The sequence below is a fragment of the Mustelus asterias genome, chromosome 11 (assembly GCF_964213995.1).
Source record: "Mustelus asterias chromosome 11, sMusAst1.hap1.1, whole genome shotgun sequence".
Classification (NCBI taxonomy): Eukaryota; Metazoa; Chordata; class Chondrichthyes; order Carcharhiniformes; family Triakidae; genus Mustelus; species Mustelus asterias.
The window spans coordinates 99,595,439-99,615,836 of NC_135811.1; the positions used below are offsets into that span (position 1 = coordinate 99,595,439).

At 42.4% G+C, this 20,398-nt stretch overlaps 1 protein-coding gene across 11 annotated transcripts in view; it reads left to right on the forward strand.

The window, feature by feature from the left end:
- raraa (retinoic acid receptor, alpha a) overlaps positions 1–20,398 on the forward strand; it is a 590,811-nt gene that overhangs the window by 272,946 nt on the left and 297,467 nt on the right. The window lies entirely within an intron of this gene.

The window sequence follows — 20,398 nt, forward strand, 5'->3', positions numbered from 1 at the left end:
TGTTTTATGGTTGCTTCCTCCTTAAGACTGTTGTCACATGCAATTATCCAGCAAAAATCAGGGTTTACCTTACGAAGGCCAAGTGTCTTCTGCCCAAATTATTTGGGGGGGGGCATTTTTTTGATTAATCTTTTCGGGTGGCATCCCAATCTAGATAATGTAGAACCTACCACTTCAATCGACATCTTTATTTAGCAAGACATTTTTCAGTACTTTTTCCACATTGTTCATGTGCACGAGTTTGTCTTTTCTAAGATAGTGGATTTCTACGTGATTTGTTCTCTCTTGTTCTTTGTACTGCATGATGAGATTGGTCGATTCACCTCTGGAGTAATGATTAGATCACTACAATTGGTCTTAACAAGCGCTTTCCAAACTGAGTCACGGGGCGAGATTTTGGGACCATGGGCTCTGCGGCAGCAATGGTGGCCGTGGATTTCAGACTAGCAGAAAGAGGGGAAATTTAGTCAGAATATCTGCCCCATGATCTCTACCAAAAAGTGGCTCTGTGATCAAATAGCCTGACTACTAGCTCAATCTCCGGATTCACAAATGGTGAGGGTCCACTGGCAAGCTACTATAGAATGACGGTCACCTGTGAAACCCATCAAGAAATAGCAACATCATTAAAAGAGGGGAAAAGCAACAGGGAAAATGTAAGCAAATCATGGAATCACACTGCAAAGAAGGGAGGTCATCTGGCCTTTTGTGTCTGTGTGTACTGTCTGGTAGAACTATCCAAGTAAAGCCCAGTTCCCTGTTCGTTCCCCTTGGCCTGCAAATGCTTTCCCTTTACGTTCTGCTGAATCTGCTTCCAACACCATATCAGGCAGCGCATTCCAAGTCACAATAATTCATCAAGGAAAAAATGTTTCCTCATGTCACCTCTGGTTCTTTTGCCAATTCTTAAATCTGTCTCCTTGGTGTGACACAAAGAAAGCATGTGCACATGCACAATCTTTAAGAATTTGTTCCTACACGGTGGCACAGTGGTTAGCACTGCTGCCTCATAACGCCAGGGACCCGGGTTCAATTCCGGCCTCGGGTGACTTGTCTGTGTGGAGGTTGCACGTTCTCCCCGTTTCCTCCGGGTCCTCGGCTTTCCTCCCATACTCCAAAGATGTACAGGTTAGGTGGATTGGCCATGCCAAATTACCCCTTCGTGTCTGGGCACTAGTAGGGTAAATACTTGGAGTTATGGGGATAGGGTCTGGGTGGGATTGTTGTTGGTGCAGCCTCGATGGGCTGAATGGCCTCCTGTGCAGTAGGGATTCAATGATTCTATTAATATATTTATTAGTTATATTTTCACAAATTAAGTGTTCGAAAATTTGACTTTTGAAACACGTAGAAATCACGGGCACGATTTTGTGGCCAGATGACAAGAAATTCCTGCCTGTAGTCAATGGACCTCTTGCTGGTCCATAAAATTATCCATCCTCCCTGCTATGACTCCCATGGCAGACAGGACCAGAAAGTTTAGGCCCATGTTTCTCGAGAGGATAATAGCAAACATTTGTGAATTTTAAAGCTGGCAAGAATAACAGTCACTGGGTGAATGGCTAATGATAATATGCAACCAGGTGTTTGTTACCTGTGCAGATCCATTGTTCAGAATCTCCAAACCAAGCTAAATGCATCTTCCATTCGCCTGATATAAAGTGTGAATTGCTTCTTTAAAGAACACTAACAGACAGAAATGCACAGCTTACCAAAACAGGTCATCCAGGACCATCATACCTGTTAGGGTCCAGGCTTGCTGGGTTACCAAGGATGGAGGCAGAAATATCCCACACCACAGTGACGGGTCTACCACTCCACGTCCCTCCAGTGAATCAATTAAAAATATTTCCCTGGAATACTGAGGGCGGCACAGTGGTTAGCACTGCTGCCTCAGAGCTCCAGGGACCCCAGTTCGATTCTCGGCTTGGGTCACTGTCTGTGCGGAGTCTGCACGTTCTCCCTGTGTCTGCGTGAGTTTCCTCTGGGTACTCCGGTTTCCTCCCACAGTCCAAAAGATGTGCTGGTTAGGTGCATTGGCCACGCTGAATTCTCTCTCAGTGTACCTGAACAGGCGCCAGAGTGTGGCAACTAGGGGATTTTCACAGTAACCTAATTGCAATGTTAATGTAAGCCTACTTGTGACTAATAAATAAACTTTGATTTACTTTTGTGGAGTTGTCTGTATCGTTGCATCTGTCACCAAGGGTCAGCTACTTCCCATCTCCCATCACCTGTTGCATAATTTTGAGAGTCAACTCACCCAAAGAAACCCAATTGACTATCCTTAACTCAATGAGGATAGTCGTCAGTAGATCAACAACTAATGAATATTTGTTGGAACGTTATCACCTGGTTATGCTGGCCCCTATTTCCCAGATACCAAGCACTCCTACTTCAGTTCTGGTTGTACTTGAATTAGATTTCATCATTCAGGCCAGTTACAAAGTGGGGGATTACCCCCAACACGCTACAGTTGGGGTGTCATGTACAATGTACAATTTTGTACAATGCATTCTGAGCATAGGATCACAAACCTAAACAAGTTTGTAGCTATACTGTTGCTTTACGTCTGCAAATTGACTTATTGTGGTAGTTTTTTGGATTCTGGTCTTGACCAGCTTGGCAGCAAAAGGCATATTTTAAACTATTTTTGGAATCAGATTTCAGATCATTTTAGTACTGTTGGAATACCAAAATGCTTTGGAGCCTTACTTTGGCTAAGTTATTTGAGTCATGATGCATGTTTGAGCCTCCTTTCAAAAATCTACAAGCCAGCTAGCTGGCTGTTGCTGTAAATCTTAATGCCTCTGAGATTTGCTGTAAAAACAGGACATGAGGCTTTTGTTCAAAATGTACTGCAGACCAGGCCTCGCATGTTAAGTCTGTCAGAATTCCAGCTTTAGTATTTCTCTCTCTTTCCCATATCTGATAAGACCGTGCTTATTTTTTTCCCAAAGAAGTGACAGAGCATGAATCCAGCCTGCTAACTGGAATGTTGACAGTATTTTCTATTAAGGTCAGATTGCTGAGTGCTAGCTCTCTCCAACATAAACACCGGTTCACTTCAGTTCAGCAGACAACTTTGCAGATGCTCATCTGGTTCTGAGCGATTTTCATAAGAAAAAGAAAAGCTCGACTTTGATATATTTGGGTAATTTATTGTTTTTTTTAGAAGAGGGGGCAAACAGTTTTTAAATATTCCTGGGATCCACATCTGGAAGTAATTTTCTGCATTCCAAAAGGATTACCACATGCTTTGTGATGAATTGGATTTGACTGATTGTTCGGACTGACAGGTTTGAATAATGTTGAGAGAGAAAAGTATTTACAGTTTTTAATGGCTTTGAACTGTACCAAGAGATCCAAGCCAGAGAGAATTTATCACTGATGTTGGTACATTTATAATTCCGATAAAACTTTATTCAGACAATGCAGTGCATGTTTCCTATTCAGGCAGGGTGGGTTGCAGTGGAAATCACTGTTAACTCTTAATTTCTGAAAATATTTTCGATGCTTCAAGGCCACACAACAAAATGAATTTTAGTTTTGCGTTTTTTTAACTATAATGTATATTTTTGTTTCTCAAAGTTAATTGAACAGTAAAGCATTTAATGACTGTTATGATAGATTTTAGCGTGAGTGCGTAAATACTTTGTCAATTAGCAGCAGCACCAACATCTCCCCCGCCCTTCCACCTTTTCTTAAACTAATGCAGGAATAAAGTTTCCTTTCCCTTCTTGAGCCAGGGGAAAAAAGGAATGGGGTTGGAATTATATTCTTAAAACGATTTGGCTAGGTGGCATGGTGTCCTTGCCTCTGGTTCTTCCGATGGGCAGGTTTGAATATGAGCTACAGCTTGGACTAGTTTTAACAAATCAGGTCAGGGGCAAGAGTGAATTTCAACCCATCCTTTGAAGTGCTGCCTGCAGCCTTTGTTTTACTTTCTGTATGGGATTGGAATAGGGCTGGTGCTGGAAAAGTAAACATATTATAGAAATTGGTAAACATGGTGAGTTGGTTAAAAAAAGGTTTAAGTAGGATTGATTCAATGAACAGCTGCCAGATTCTTTACTGAAGGTTGGTCCTTTTGGAATGTTTTGAAATTAGGGAATAATGCATCACACACAGCATTAAGGTTCTTGGCTTAAGTACTAGCTGTTATTGATTTGTCAATTGCTTGTTGGTACAAGGTAAGCAGCTGCCCTAAGTGGCCAGTATTCACTATGTACACAGCAAACAGAAGGCTTCCCCTATGGGGATGGACTAAAGTGTTGTGTTTTATCAATGGATTTGGTTTCATATAGTGAATGTTCAAATAAATAGTATTGATATTCTAAGTCTACTTTCTGTGCAGCACTAACTGCTGTTAATGGAACAAGTTTACTTGTCTATCCCTCAACATGAAATGAAAAAAATTCTATGAGCTCCTTGTTTTACGAAGTCCCCAACCCCAGTTCCATCTGATTACCTTTCAGATAACAAATAGCATTTACCTGCACCTTTAATGTGGGAAAAATGCCTGAAAGAGCTTCCTGGAGGTGAAATCAAAGAACACTGAAGTAAAGAAGGAAATATGAGGAGCGGTGAGGACAAACTTTGTCCAGGGAGGCAGGCTTTAAAAGGGCTCTGTATGGCGGTAAGGCAGAGGGATTTAGGGAAGGAATTACGGAATATGGAGCCTAAATAGTTCGAAGACTTGGCTGCCAATAGTGGGGCAAAGGGACGGAATGAGGGTGGGGAAATCCACATGGGACCAGAGCTAGAACAGTAAAGAGTTTGGGTGGGTTGTAATGTTGGTGGATGATTCAGAGCTGGGAAGGAGTAAAGCCATCTGAAGGGATTTAAGGTCGAGGCTCTTAATGAATTTGAGGTATTGTAAGTCAACACAATAAGGGCTAATAGGTAATCAGAATTTGGTGCTGGATAGGATAAGGGCAGCAGAGATTTAAATAAGCGAACGCTTACAATAATTGGAGAACAGGAGAGCTAGGAGAGCATCAGAATAGATGAGTCTGGAGGTTAAAAAAAAAATCAAGGATGAATGTTTCAGTAAAAGGTGGGCTGAGGTCGGATAGACCTGTGTGTTGTTACGGAGATTAAATAGGCACTTTTGTGATTGAGAGGACACATACAGTTGGAACTTCAGTTTGGGGTTGTAATCGGAGGCTGAGATTGCAAACATACAGGTTCAGGCTGGGGGGAGAGATTCATAGAATCATAGAACCCCTACAGTGCAGAAGGAAACCCATCGAGGTTCAGCCCATCGAGTCTGCACCAACTCTCCCACAGAGCATCTTACCCATCTATCCCCGTAACCCCACGTATTTATCCTGGTAAGGCCTCTAACCTATACATCTTGGGACCCTAAGGGGCAATTGAAACCCAAGGAAACAGGGAGAACGTGCAACCTCCGCACAGACAGTCACCCAAAGTTGGAATCGAACCTGGGTTCCTGGCGCTGTGAGGCAGCAGTGCTAACCATTGGCCACCCTGTTGCTCCAGTACAGATTGAATAGGTAACTGAGACAATGCCGTGGGCATGAGATAGTGGAAGATGTGGGGGGACAATGATACTTTGGACCATTTGAAAAGTTCGAGGGGATGAGGAAGGATACTGCAACACAGTCACAAATAATGTCATGAGTAACTTTAATTAAGGCCATTTCTGTGCTTTGGCAAGGGTACAAACCTGATAGAGATTCAGACAGGTATCTGCAGGAGGGGTGAATGAAGATGTGGGAAACGACTTCAGTAATTTCAATAATCTTCTAGATGAAAGCAAGATAAATGTAATTACCATTATGAAAAATTTACCTTCAAGCAATCTGCTATTATAGTGAAATGTGTACAAGAAACTGCACAATGAAGACTTGCACATAATTTTCCATAATCCTACCTGAATCCTTTTTTAATCAACTCATCATGTTTACCAGTTTGCTGTTACAGCACCAGCTCTTTTTCAATCCCATCCAGAAAGTAAAGCTATTAATTTAGCAGGACTTCACTATCTCTCATTTTACTATTTTTGATGTGTTGCTTTGAATTTTGTATGTATAGAAACAAGACTGTTCTTTTCAAAATTTGATGCCTCCTATTTTAAGATTCATAATTTCTCCTAATTGGAGTGAGTTCCTTGAATATTAAAGAATATTCACTGCGCAAGTCTCTCATGAAGTACCAAGTACTTGATATGTTCCATGTGGTTTTTATGTTTACGTAATGTATTCTTTAGGCAGCTGCATTTTGTAGATCTCTGACCCAGTGATATCCATTTCTTGCATCCAAGGGATTCTGCTCGGGTTTCTGGAAACCCCAGTGGACGATATCCACTTCTCAGCATTCTTATTGATTATCCTTGGTTTACTTGTTGGCAGACTGTCAGCTCGCGTCCATTTTTGTTCTGGCTTTCTTGCAAACTCCAGACGTTGCCGTGGTTTTAATAACCCCGGACAAAACTCAACAAAGAAACCCACAAAAGAGAAAAAAAGGTTAACAAGAAATGCAGCCCTTAATCAATATGGAAGCAGATAAAATACATCACCAACAATAATGCAGCCTTCAGGTATTCCCTTGGCAGAGCGCATGAGGCTTAATCTTCTCAATATCTTCATTTCGGAAATGGGCACCTTCTGGGCTATACAGAAGAGTCCATGAAACTATTATGTTTTTTAATCACGTGCATAGGATATGCAAAATAAGCAAACCTCTTGGACGTATTGAAGCACCACATCATTCACATTATTGATCATTAAAAAGTAACATTGGATAGTGTTAAACATATCGATGCTTCTTAAATTTCACCATTATTCACTTTATAATGAAACTTAAGGAAACGAGGAAAACGAGTGAATTTGAAGCAATTTAATTTGTGGAGACTTATTTGAGATACTAAATTTTGAGCCTCAAGCTTAATACTTGATTGCAGGGTTGTGGGTGGAGTAAAGTTGCTTTTTGAAGCCATGTTTGATTAAACTTTACTGTTGAAAGTGGAATTTTCTTGCCAAAGTGTTTGTGTCGAGCATACTAAGCTTTAAAGAGTTCCAACTTCACAAAATATTAACAGAGCTGAGTTTAGTGCTGCCAAAATATTAGAATGCTGTAGAGAGAAGCAATAATGACAAAGCATAAGGTTAGCCGGATAACCAAAATGGTTTTGGGATTGTTATTCCTTATCTAGGTTAATGTGAAGACCAAAGCCTTTGTCCTTGGTCCTTGTTGCAAACTATGTTCCCTAGTTACTGATTCTGTCCCTTTCCCTCAGCAAGCTCCTGAGGCAATCATAGTGTCAGATTTGGCCCTGAGGTGAGCTTCCGACCACGTATCTGTGCCATCACTAATGCAGGCTAATGATTATTACCATCTCTGTAACTTTTCCTAGTTCTGCCCCTGCCTAAGCTTATCTGCTAAAATCCTCATCCATACCTTTATTACCTTCAGTCTTCACTGTTCCAACTTACTCCTGGCTAGCTTCTCACATTCTACCCTCCGTAAACTTGAGGTCATCCAGAACTCTCTTTCTGTGTCATTACTTGCACTTAAGTAGTGCTTCAATTTTAAAATTCTCATCCTTGTTTTCAAATCCCTCCATGGCTTCACTCCTCCTTATCTCTATTCTCCTCCAGCCCTCAAACTCTCCACGTTTTCTGCGCTCATCGAATTCTGGCCTCTTGAGCATCTTGGATTTCAAACACTCCAACATTGTTGATGCGCCTTTGATTGTCCAGGCCTTTTAGCTCTGGAATACTCTCCCTACACCTCTCCATTTCGCTATCTCACTTTCCTCCTTTAAGATGTTCTTTTAAGTTCTACTTCTTTGGCCAAGTATTAGTCGTCTGACCTAACATCTCCTTAAGTGGCTTGATGCCATATTTTGTTTTAAAATGCTCATGTGAAGTGTTTTAGTTGCTTTCTGTTACGTTAATGGCATTATAAAATAAGTTATTGGGTTGTTGTTTAATTGCTACTCAGTGACGCCTGCTGGAAGAAAGCTGTAGTCAGTGATCCAGTGAAAATAGGATTAAACTTGGCTGCAATGGCCTTCATAGGCTTGTTGTCCAGGCTTGAAGCTTGAATGGCTGCTTGGGAGATTTTTGGGAGTGGTACTATTATCCAAGTCAGATATCAAAACATTGTGAATTAGAAGTATGTCTCCAGGTTATCCAGGTCCTTTATTTTGCTGTATTTTCAAGTAAAATATAGGTCAAAGTTAAAGAGATGAAGTGGGAAGTGCTGCCTATGGCTTGTTGCCACTCCTCTCTGGGATCAATTTGGGATTGGAATTTATTTTCATGTTATAGCAGTTACTTAGGGGAGGGGCAGTATGCATTGCCAAAACTAAAAAAATATCTTTCAGTACTGCATTTACATTAGTGTTTGGAATGAGTCCAGGGCATCTAGGTGCGGATACTGTTGAGGTCAGAACTAAGTTTGGCTGAATTTACAGAATGGGTCTTAACAATGTGTTTGTGCGGGTATACATTTCAGCTGGACTTCTCTGGCATTCCTTGTAGTCTGAAACTAAATGGTGTAGATAGATGGAGGTGTTCATTCTGAACTTAGGGATTTACGTTTGTGGATAAAACAATGCTTCAATGCCCAAATCATTTGGATATAGAACAGTGACTGTAGCAATGAGTTTCTGGCTTTGAAGTGCATGCGGGTTTAATGTGAACATGATACTATCTGATTTACTCCAGGTTCATATTCCTATTAAAATTGCTCATGAAAACTAATAAGTACATGGAAGGGAGGATTTAGTAACATTTCTGTCAGACTTGACAATCTTTGAGATTTGTGGTCTGTAATTCCTCCACAAAATTGACCACTGCTTGGTGAATGAGCATTATGTACTGTATATTAAGTTGCAGAAAATCTCTCGCTTGCTCACTTGTTGTCTAGAAAGGTTTTTCCAAATTCTTAATATGCACTAAGCAGCCACCAAAGAACAATTGTGAAACATAAGACAAACAAACTAAAATCAACGTTGATCAAATGTTACTTAACTGGCAACTAATACAACAAACTTGAGGAAAAATACAAAATGCACAAACTTTTGCAACAGAAGTATGCCATACAGAGAGATCTTGGGGTCCATATCCACAGATCTCTAAAGGTTGCCACTCAAGTGGATAGAGCTGTGAAGAAGGCCTATAGTGTGTTAGCTTTTATTAACAGGGGGTTGGAGTTTAAGAGCCGTGGGGTTATGCTGCAACTGTACAGGACCTTGGTGAGACCACATTTGGAATATTGTGTGCAGTTCTGGTCACCTCACTATAAGAAGGATGTGGAAGCGCTGGAAAGAGTGCAGAGGAGATTTACCAGGATGCTGCCTGGTTTGGAGGGTAGGTCTTATGAGGAAAGGTTGCGGGAGCTAGGGCTGTTCTCTCTGGAACGGAGGAGACTGAGGGGAGACTTAATAGAGGTTTATAAAATGATGAAGGGGATAGATAGAGTGAACGTTCAAAGATAGGGCGGCACGGTAGCACAGTGGTTAGCACTGCTGCTTCACAGCTCCAGGGACCTGGGTTCGATTCCCGGCTTGGGTCACTGTCTGTGTGGAGTTTGCACATTCTCCTCGTGTCTGCGTGGGTTTCCTCCGGGTGCTCCGGTTTCCTCCCACAGTCCAAAGATGTGCGGGTTAGGTTGATTGGCCATGTTAAAATTGCCCCATAGTGTCCTGGGATGCATAGATTAGAGGGATTAGTGGGTAAAATATGTAGGGATATGGGGGTAGAGCCTGGGTGGGATTGTGGTCGGTGCAGACTCGATGGGCCGAATGGCCTCTTTCTGTACTGTAGGGTTTCTATGATTTCTATGATGACTATTTCCTCGGGTGGATGGAGCTATTACAAGGGGGCATAACTATAAGGTTCATGGTGGGAGATATAGGAAGGATATCAGAGGTAGGTTCTTTACGCAGAGAGTGGTTGGGGTGTGGAATGGACTGCCTGCAGTGAAAGTGGAGTCAGACACTTTAGGAACATTTAAGCGGTTATTGGATCGGCACATGGAGCACACCAGGATGATAGGGAGTGGGATAGCTTGATCTTGGTTTCAGATAAAGCTCGGCACAACATCGTGGGCCGAAGGGCCTGTTCTGTGCTGTACTGTTCTATGTTCTACCATTGAAAGCATTATTTCTGGTTATATCACAACTTGGTATGGTTCCTGCTCTGCCCAAGACCGCAAGGAACTACAAAAGGTCGTGAATGTAGCCCAATCCATCACGCAAAGCCGCCTCCCATCCATTGACTCTGTCTACACTTCCCGCTGCCTTGACAAAGCAGCCAGCATACTTAAGGACCCCATGCACCCCGGACATTATCTCTTCCACCTTCTTCCTTCGGGAAAAAGATACAAAAGTCTGAGGTCACATACCAACTGACTCAAGAACAGCCTCTTCCCTGCTGCCATCAGACTTTTGAATGGACTTACCTTGCATTAAGTTGATCTTTCTCTGCACCCTAGCTATGACTATAACACCACATTATGCACTCTCTTGTTTTCTTCTCTATGAACGATATGTTTTGTCTATATCGCGCGCAAGAAACAATACTTTTCACTGTATGTTAATACATGTGACAATAATAAATCAAATCAAATCAAAATGTTGTACAAAATTATTTTGTGTGATGCTTCGTTCTAACGTGCAGATACGTAACATTGCAGAAACAATCTCGCAATCGCTCCCAGCTCTCCAGCAGGTTCACTTCCTCCCCGCCACGCCAAGTCGAAAGTCACGTTATCCATTAGCAATTGTTCCACTCCCTGTTTGAGTTTTCAAGATCCAATTATCATCGACTAGGCACACATTAATGACTACATTCCATATATCTTCAAGAATTTGTGTTTGTTCTGTTCTCTTTTTTAACAGAAAGTGGACTCTCTCAAACCTCCTGCTTGGTAGTTAACATTAAAACGATTTGCCTGGCTCCCATAGCAGTGGCTCCCTTATTTCTACATCTCAACAGCAGCCATCTATTTCTGTAAGCAACTTGGAATGGTGTTAAAATTGCCATTCCAACCTCAGTGAATTTCTGTTTGAGCTTCTCTCTCCATGGCAACTAGATCACATGGGCATGTCTCTGAACTGAGGTGTTTATTATGACTTTACTTTCCCCTTTTCAAAATGCTCTGATTCACCTGAAGTTAAAGGGAACATTTTAAAACATAACTGTCTTGTGACGTTCAGTGTTCATCACACAATTTCTAATTAACAGTGTTTAGCTCTTAGAATCCCTGCAGGAGGCCATTCACCCCATGAGCCCGCACCGACAACGGTCCCACCCAAGCCCTATCCCGTAACCCCTCGCATTTACCTGCTAATCCCCCTGACACTAAGGGACAATTTAGCATGGCCATCCACCTAACCTGCACATCTTCGGAGTGTGGGAAGAAACCAGAGCACCTGGAGGAAACCCACGCAGACACGGGGAGAATGTACAAATTCCATTCAGGCCAGAATTGAACTCGGGTCCCTGGCGCTGGTGAGGCAGCAGTGCTAACCACTGTGCCACCATGCCGCCCAGCTCTGTCTCAATGCTTCTGTTTGTTATTTCAGATTTGGACTTGGTGCTATGTTAAGACATTTCAGAGAAAAAAATCCATCTTAAGCACAGAAAGCACTCAATTACTTGTGATACTGACTGCCTGTGTGCATTTGCTTTCACATGCCAACATGAGTTTAGTTCTCTGCTTTATCTCTTTTCAAAACCAAAACTGAGCTGCAAAATTGAGCATTCATGTTTTCTTTCATATTTATCAAAGAACAAATTGTACTAAGGATTCCTGAATAACAGCCTCTGTGTACTGGGCAATGGGGTGGTACGGTGGCACAGTGGTTAGCATTGCTGCCTCAACGCCAGGGACCCGGGTTCGATTCCTGGCATTGTCTGTGCGGAGTCTGCATGTTCCCCCCGTGTCTGCGTGGGTTTCTCCAGGTGCTCCGGTTTCCTCTCACAGTCCGAAAAACGTGCTGGTTAGGGTGCACTGGCCGTGCTAAATTCTCCCTCAGTTACCCAAACAGGCGCCGAGTGTGGCAACTGGGGGATTTTCACATTCACTTCATTGCAGTGTTAATGTAAGCCTACTTGTGACACTAATAAATAAACTTTAAACCGATGTCGTTGATTATCCTGCCATTTTTCAGGATATAAGAACATAAGAACATAAGAAATAGGAGCAGGAGTAGGCCATCTAGCCCCTCGAGCCTGCCCCGCCATTCAATAAGATCATGGCTGATCTGACGTGGATCAGTACCACTTACCCGCCTGATCCCCATAACCCTTAATTCCCTTACCGATCAGGAATCCATCCAACCGCGCTTTAAACATATTCAGCGAGGTAGCCTCCACCACCTCAGTGGGCAGAGAATTCCAGAGATTCACCACCCTCTGGGAGAAGAAGTTCCTCCTCAACTCTGTCTTAAACCGACCCCCCTTTATTTTGAGACTGTGTCCTCTAGTTTTATCTTCCTTACTAAGTGGAAAGAATCTCTCCGCCTCCACCCTATCCAGCCCCCGCATTATCTTATAAGTCTCCATAAGATCCCCCCTCATCCTTCTAAACTCCAACGAGTACAAACCCAATCTCCTCAGCCTCTCCTCATAATCCAAACCCCTCATCTCCGGTATCAACCTGGTGAACCTTCTCTGCACTCCCTCCAATGCCAATATATCCTTCCTCATATAAGGGGACCAATACTGCACACAGTATTCCAGCTGCGGCCTCACCAATGATCAAGACATCCCTGCTTTTATATTCTATCCCCTTCGCAATATAGGCCAACATCCCATTTGCCTTCTTGATCACCTGTTGTACCTGCAGACTGGGCTTTTGCGTCTCATGCACAAGGACCCCCAGGTCCCTTTGCACGGTAGCATGTTTTAATTTGTTTCCATTGAGATAATAATCCCATTTGTTATTATTTCCTCCAAAGTGTGTAACCTCGCATTTCTCAACGTTATACTCCATTTGCCATATCCTCGCCCACTCACTCAGCCTGTCCAAATCTCTCTGCAGATCTTCTCCGTCCTCCACACGATTCACTTTTCCACTTATCTTTGTGTCGTCTGCAAACTTCGTTACCCTACACTCCGTCCCCTCCTCCAGATCATCTATATAAATGGTAAACAGTTGCGGCCCGAGTACCGATCCCTGCGGCACGCCACTAGTTACCTTCCTCCAACCGGAAAAACACCCATTTATTCCGACTCTTTGCTTCCTGTCGGATAGCCAGTCCCCAATCCACTTTAACACACTACCCCCAACTCCGTGTGCCCTAATCTTCTTCAGCAGCCTTTTATGGGGCACCTTATCAAACGCCTTTTGGAAATCCAAAAACACCGCATCCACCGGTTCTCCTCCATCAACCGCCCTAGTCACATCTTCATAAAAATCCAACATGTTCGTCAAGCACGACTTTCCCCTCATGAATCCATACTGCGTCTGATTGATCGAACCATTTCTATCCAGATGCCCTGCTATCTCCTCTTTAATAATGGATTCCAGCATTTTCCCTACTACAGACGTTAAGCTGACCGGCCTATAGTTACCCGCCTTTTGTCTCCTTCCTTTTTTAAACAGCGGCGTAACATTAGCCGTTTTCCAATGAACCGGCACTACCCCAGAATGCAACGAGTTTTGATAAATAATCACTAACGCATCCACTATTACCTCTGACATTTCTTTCAATACCCTGGGATGCATATATGTGACAAGTGACTGCTGGAGCCCAACAGATTCTAGATGGGCATCCCTTCTCAATGGGTGGAAGGTTGGCAATTCAACCAAGTAACGTACTAACAGTTTCCATGTGTTCAATACGGTGTGAATGTAGTTGAGTATTTTTCAATGTCCAGTTTTAAAATCTGCATTTTTATCAGCTGCCCTATTGACTTAATTGGTAAATGCACTCCCTGATGTTATATTGTGCCATTTAGATCAAAAGGTCCCAGGTTTGATCTTCAGTCTGTCCTTAATTAGCTGACATCATCTGGGGCAACAGCTTTGGAATCTGCAAGTAGCCTTGAGCATCTCTGGTCTGAATGTGGGAAGAAATCAGCCAGCACTTCCACCCTTGACTCTTATTATAAAGTGTTCCCGAGCATAACCAAATAAGTTACATTTTTACAGAAACTTTTCATATAATAAATGTCTCAAGGCAGCAGAAAAGACAGACCACGGGCAGTAGAAAAATTAGGCAATGAATTAGACAAGTTTGAAAGGATTCCATATCTAGTGCAGAACTTCTTTATGCTCGTACATTTAGCAGATACGTTCAGGAAATCGCCAAGAATTGACGGTTTCAAGGCAAGTTACATGGTGGGCAGGCCTGATTACATTGGCAATCCTGTGTTTGAGCTAGGTGCTGGCAGGACTAGGACCTGATATGTTATAATTTTGCTTCACACCAGCTGCTATCTTGGTCAACATGGCATCTTATTTTTTCCCAATTCGCTTGGAAAAGTATTTTAAAATCTTTTTTTTAGCACAAGCAATTAGCCATATTCCATTTGTCATAGATATACAGCTAAAATGAGGTTTCCGTGGTTTGTGTAGCAGGGAGGTACCTACATCTGGTGTACTGGATGTTTCCACCACTTTATAAAGAAAACCACACTTTCCTCTTTTTTTTTTACATCAATCAGGTAGTAAAACTGTTAGTGTATGAAAATCTTCCTTGTTGGGTACAATCTCATGATGGAACTACATCCTATTGTGTATTATTTTTAGCGCCGATGACATTCAGATGATTATGAGTCAGATGCATGCAGTGCCGGAGAAATGTTATGAACTTACTCATAAATTACCATATATATTCTGGACCATGCTGAATTCACCTAGCTCAGCAAAGACGATGGCAGGCAACACTAGAATTGCCTTCAATGCTTGTGAATCGAGGAAAGGTAAATCAATCAGAGCTCCTGTTCCAGTCATTTATTCAGTCACCCTGGCCTGAAAGTGCAGTAGTACAAACTGGATCTGTCTTGGCTCAGATGTTCCTGTGGTTAAGCTGTCTGCTGCCACTTGGTGTCAAGGTTTACACTTAAATGAGGTTCTGGATTTTGACCAAGCAACAAGGAATTGGGAACAATAGAACGTGTTTTTACAAGGTGCCTTAGTGACCTGAGGATGCCCAAAGAGTAGCAACTAATCCTACTTTTCTGTAATTTGGTGGCCCTCACTGAGTGGTACAAGACAAAGACCAGAAGTCAATTTCTGTATTTTTTTTTTAATTTTGAGAATTCACACATTGGACATAAGACACAGTTATATTTCTTCCCTTATTAATCTCTGCTTTTTTGTGTTGTATGTGTTAAAGTGAATTTACTTTGACATCACAAAATGGAGGAATGAAACGTCAATTGTTTCCGAGAGGCAATATAAACCAGAAGTTAACTTACTGAGTTAAAGGAATGCTCTAGTCTAGAAGGAATAAATGTCTGGAAACTATCCACAAAAGATTATTCAGAAAATATTATCTTCTTCTGACAAAACTTCGCAGGCAGATCAGATCAGTACCAAAATTCCCATTAGGTTTCTTTTCTCGTTCTTTCAAATCCGTTATTCCTCCTCGTGAATTTTGTTTTGATGGCCTTTAAGTACTATCCAGTGCTCTCCCCAAATAGTCCTTCTTGCAGTTTGTACCTTGATAAATGCAGGGATATCAAAGGTGAGCTGGATGCAATTATTGCCCGCTGTCAGATTTCCAATGTAAACAAAGTGCTGGAAAAATTCAACAGGTCTGCCAGCATCTGTGGAGAAAGAAAGAGAGTTAATGTTTCGAGTCCAATGTAACTTGCAGGTGGTGGTGTTCCCATGAATCCACTGCCCTTGTCTTTATAGGTGGCAGAGGGTTTGGAAGGTGCTGTCGAAAAAGCCTTGGTGAGTTGCTGCAGTACACCTTGGAGATAGGTCATAGAGATTTACAGCACGGAAACAGGCCCTTTGGCCCAACTTGTCCATGCCGCCCCTTTTTTAAACTCCTAAGCTAGTCCCAATTGCCCGCGTTTGGCCCATATCACTCTATACCCATCTTACCCATGTAACTGTCTAAACATTTTTTAAAATACAAAATTGTACCCTCTACTACTACAACCTCTGGCAGCTTGTTCCAGACACTCACCACCCTCTGTATGAAACAATTTCCCCTCTGGACCCTTTTGTATCTCTCCCCTCTCACCTTAAACCTATGCCCTCTAGTTTTAGACTCCCTCACCTTTGGGAAAAGATTTGACTATCTCGCTGATCTATGCCCCTCATTATTTTATAGACCCCTTTATGATCACCCCTAAACCTCCTACGCTCCAGAGAAAAAAGTCCCAGTCTATCCAGCCTCTCCTTATAACTCAAACCATCAAGTCCCGGTGCCATCCTAGTAAATCTTTTCTGCACTCTTTCCAGTTTAATAATATCCTTTCTATAATAGGGTGATCAGAACTGTACACAGTATTCCAAGTATGGCCTGGTACATACTGCTACCATTGTGCATTAGTAATGAAGAGAGCAAATGTTTAAGTTAGTGGATAGGGTGCCAATCATGTGGACTGTTTTGTTCTGGGTGGTGTCAAGCTTCTTGAGTGTTGTTGGATTTGCACTCATCGAGGCAATCACACTCCTGACTCATGACTTATGGATGGTGGACAGGCTTTGGGGAGTCAGAAAGTCAGTTTCTTGTTGTATTCCCAGCCTCTGGCTGGCTTGTGTAGCCAACAGTATTTATATAGCTCGCCCAGTTCGGTTTCTGGTCAATGGTAACCCCCAGGATGTTGATATTTTTGATTTGAATTATTATTTTATTTGATTTATTGTTGTCAGTGCATTAGTGAAAAGTATTGTTTCTTGTGCATTATACAAACAAAGCATACCGTGCATAGAGAAGGAAAGGAGAGAATGCAGAATGTTGTGTTACAGTCATACCTAGGGTGTAGAAAACGATCAACTTAATAGTAGGGGATTCAGCGATGGTAATACCATTGAATGCCAAGAAGAGATGGTTAGATTTTATCCTGTTTAAGAGAATGATGAGAGAAATGTGAGAGTGATGGTATAATCTGAGTAGCTTTTTAAAGAGCTTGTGGCTTTCTGTAACTTTACATAACACCTTGACACAACAGAAGTCATTTTATTTTAACCACTCTGGCGGGAAGCTGACCAGATCGCACTGAATGCCGGGGTTACTCCAGCGCATTTGCTCTTCATTGATTTCATTACATAGGGTGCAAACCCAACTTTCAACACGGTTAGTTCTATTTATTTCTAGGGTAGATAATTTAACATTTGAGATTTTAATTCACCCAAAACCCATTCACTGATACAGAGTTAAAATAGGGGCCATATCTGTGTCCAGTTTGGTTCTGAGACAATCATATAGTTACTGCTATCTCTCTCATTTTTTTTTAAGAGGCTCTGGCTTAGTTACTATGTAGAGGATATTGACAATGTTGGCAGAGCTGATATTAGAGTGATGATATTGCAAACTGTTGAAGAGTCCATAGCTCTCTGGAGAGTAACATACATAGAAAACATAGAAACCCTACAGTGCAGAAGGAGGCCATTCGGCCCATCGAGTCTGCACCGACCACAATCCCACCCAGGCCCCACCCCCACACATTTTACCCGCTAATCCCTCTAACCTACACATCCCAGGACTCTAAGGGGCAATTTTTTTTTAACCTGGCCAATCAACCTAACCCGCACATCTTTGGACTAACGATGTTTCATGGCAGCATAGTTAGAACTGTCTTTACTCTAAGTTTTTAACGGATGTTCATGGATGTAAAATACGGCGCCTGGTACTGTGTTTCTTGTGTTGTTTCACTATTTTGAACTAATCCATGAATACATTCCATTCGAACAAGGTTCAAATGATAGAGCAGACAGTGCAGAAAACGCACTTCTGGATAGGATGGTGGAAGGGGAAAAGACCCAATAATTTAAAAAGTCTGACTGCATCCTAATACTGGTGTTCTCCCCTCAGCTGCACTTTATAATGCAAACAAGTTGAGTTTCCAGCAGCATTGTAGCCCAAGTGATATATGGCACTACACTACTCCCATCTGGATGGATGAACTAAGTTGGGAAAGTGGCTTTTCTCAACTGTATCTATGCTGTGTCCTCTCCCACTTAATCTTATTACAATACGTATTTGATTATACATGGGAAAATATGTACAGGAGTGCAAAAGACCATGGTAGTCCACATGGCTGTTCTCAGTGAAACCACTTTTGACAAGCACTTAAATGTGATACACAACAATCATTAGTTGATTTTATTTCAACATCAGTGAAGTGTTTGTTCCACTTGTTCCCAAAGTGCTAGTCTCACACAGGCAGTGCAAACCTGTTAGGTCTCGGAAGATTTAGTTTGAATGGCTCTTGCAAGAAGCCCACCTTAGTGAATCCAGCAAGTTTACACTGGAGTTGCCTCTGGCCAAATGAGTTATGCATTTCAAGACCCAGCAGTTCAAACATGAGCTAAGATGGTTATGGTGGTTTAACACCAATGTAAAAGCAGTTCTTGTTGGTGCTGGCCTAGTTCGACTTGTTCCTCCAGTGGCTGCCTTGTGCTGTTGTTTAACTTGGGAGCATCTGTTTCTTTTTGCCATTGGAAACCTTTTCTGTGACCTCTGTGCAGTGGAAGGTATAACTCGATGCCCATCGGAGTGATTGACAGGATGGTCTCTGTCAACGAGGCATGTGAAGTGTTCAAAAGCTGATTGCCGTCAAAATTAAAACCACATGTATCATTCTAATATACACATTAGAGAACATTGCATTTTAACAACATTTCTGTTCATCTATCACAATTATGAACAATTACAGTGGTTTCACATTACCACAGCAGGGAATAACAAATTTGCCTTGTGCAGGTCTAAAGTGAGGCCTTTGTGACTGTCAATCTTGATATTACAGAAACCTTTTTAAGCACTCTGTCAGCAGTAGTGGTGGCCTTTGCATTTGTGCTGACACAGGAAGAGACTGGATTCTGTTCCATTTGTTGGTATTTAAAACGAATTGAAGCTTTATTTTCAAAAGTCCTTAAATCTAAAGTGCTCTTAAACTCAAAGCTTTTGTACTAAATACGTGACTACATTCTGGGGATTGATCAGAAACTGAACTAGACCGGCCATATAAATTGGCTACAAGAGCAGGCCAAAGGCTGGGAATTCTACAGCAAGTGACTCACCTTCTGACTCCCCAGAGCCTGTCCCATCATCTACTAGGTTCAAGTCAGAAGTCTGATGGCATACTTTTCATTTGCCTAGATGAATGCAGCTCCAACGACATTCAAGAAGCTTGACACCATGCAGGAAAAAGCAGTCTGCTTGATTGGCACCCCATTACCACCTTAGACATTCACTCCCTCTACCACCAATGCACAGTGACAGTGTGTATCATCTACAACGTGCATTGCAGCAGCTCACCAACGCTCCTTTGACAACACCTACCAAACCCTCGACCCCTACCACCTCACAGCACAAAGGCAGTAGATGCTTGGGAACATTTTGCTGAGAAACGGGGGAAAAGACAGGGGAATGGCACTTAAGACATGATACTCTTTGGAGAGCCGGTGCAAACATGATTTGCCAAATGGCTTCCTGCGCCCGTAACAATTGTATCATTTTCTGAACACCACCATGTGCAAGTTCCCCTCCAAGCCACACATCATCCTGACTTGAAGCTACATAATCATTTCTTTACGTTGCTGGGTCAAAATCCTGGAACTCCTTTCCTAGCAGCATTCTGGGTGCACTTATACCACATGATATGCAGCACTCCAAGAAGGCATCTCACCACTACCCTCTCGAGAGCAATTAGGGATGGCCACACCCCGTGAAAGAATTTTTAATAAAAGTATAACCTATTGCATAGTATGGGTGCAGTATAAACATTGGGAGCCCGACATTATATCGGTGGCTGCACTTCAAAAGATGTTTCATTAGCTGTAAAACACTTTTGGATATCCTGCCAGCCTGGGTCTTAAACAGTGCCAGATAAATGGAAGACTTATAGTTCTCAGTGAAGTTTTTAAATAACTCACGGTGATTAGCGCTGCTGCCTCACAGCACCAGGGACCTGGGTTTGATTCCTGGCTTGGGTCATTGTCTGTGTGGAGTTTGCATGTTCTCCCTGTGTCTGCATGGGTTTCCTCCAGCTACTCCGGTTTCCTCCCACAGTCCAAAGATATGCTGGTTAGGTGCATTGGCCACAGTGGTTAGCACTACTGCCTCACAGCGCCAAGGACCTGGGTTCGATTCCTGGCTTCGGTCACTGTGTGGAGTTTGCACGTTCTCCCCATGTCTGCGTGGATTCTCTCCGTGTACACCTGTTTCCTCCCACAATCCAAAAGACGAGCAATTTAGGTGCATTGGCCATGCTAAAATCTCCCTCAG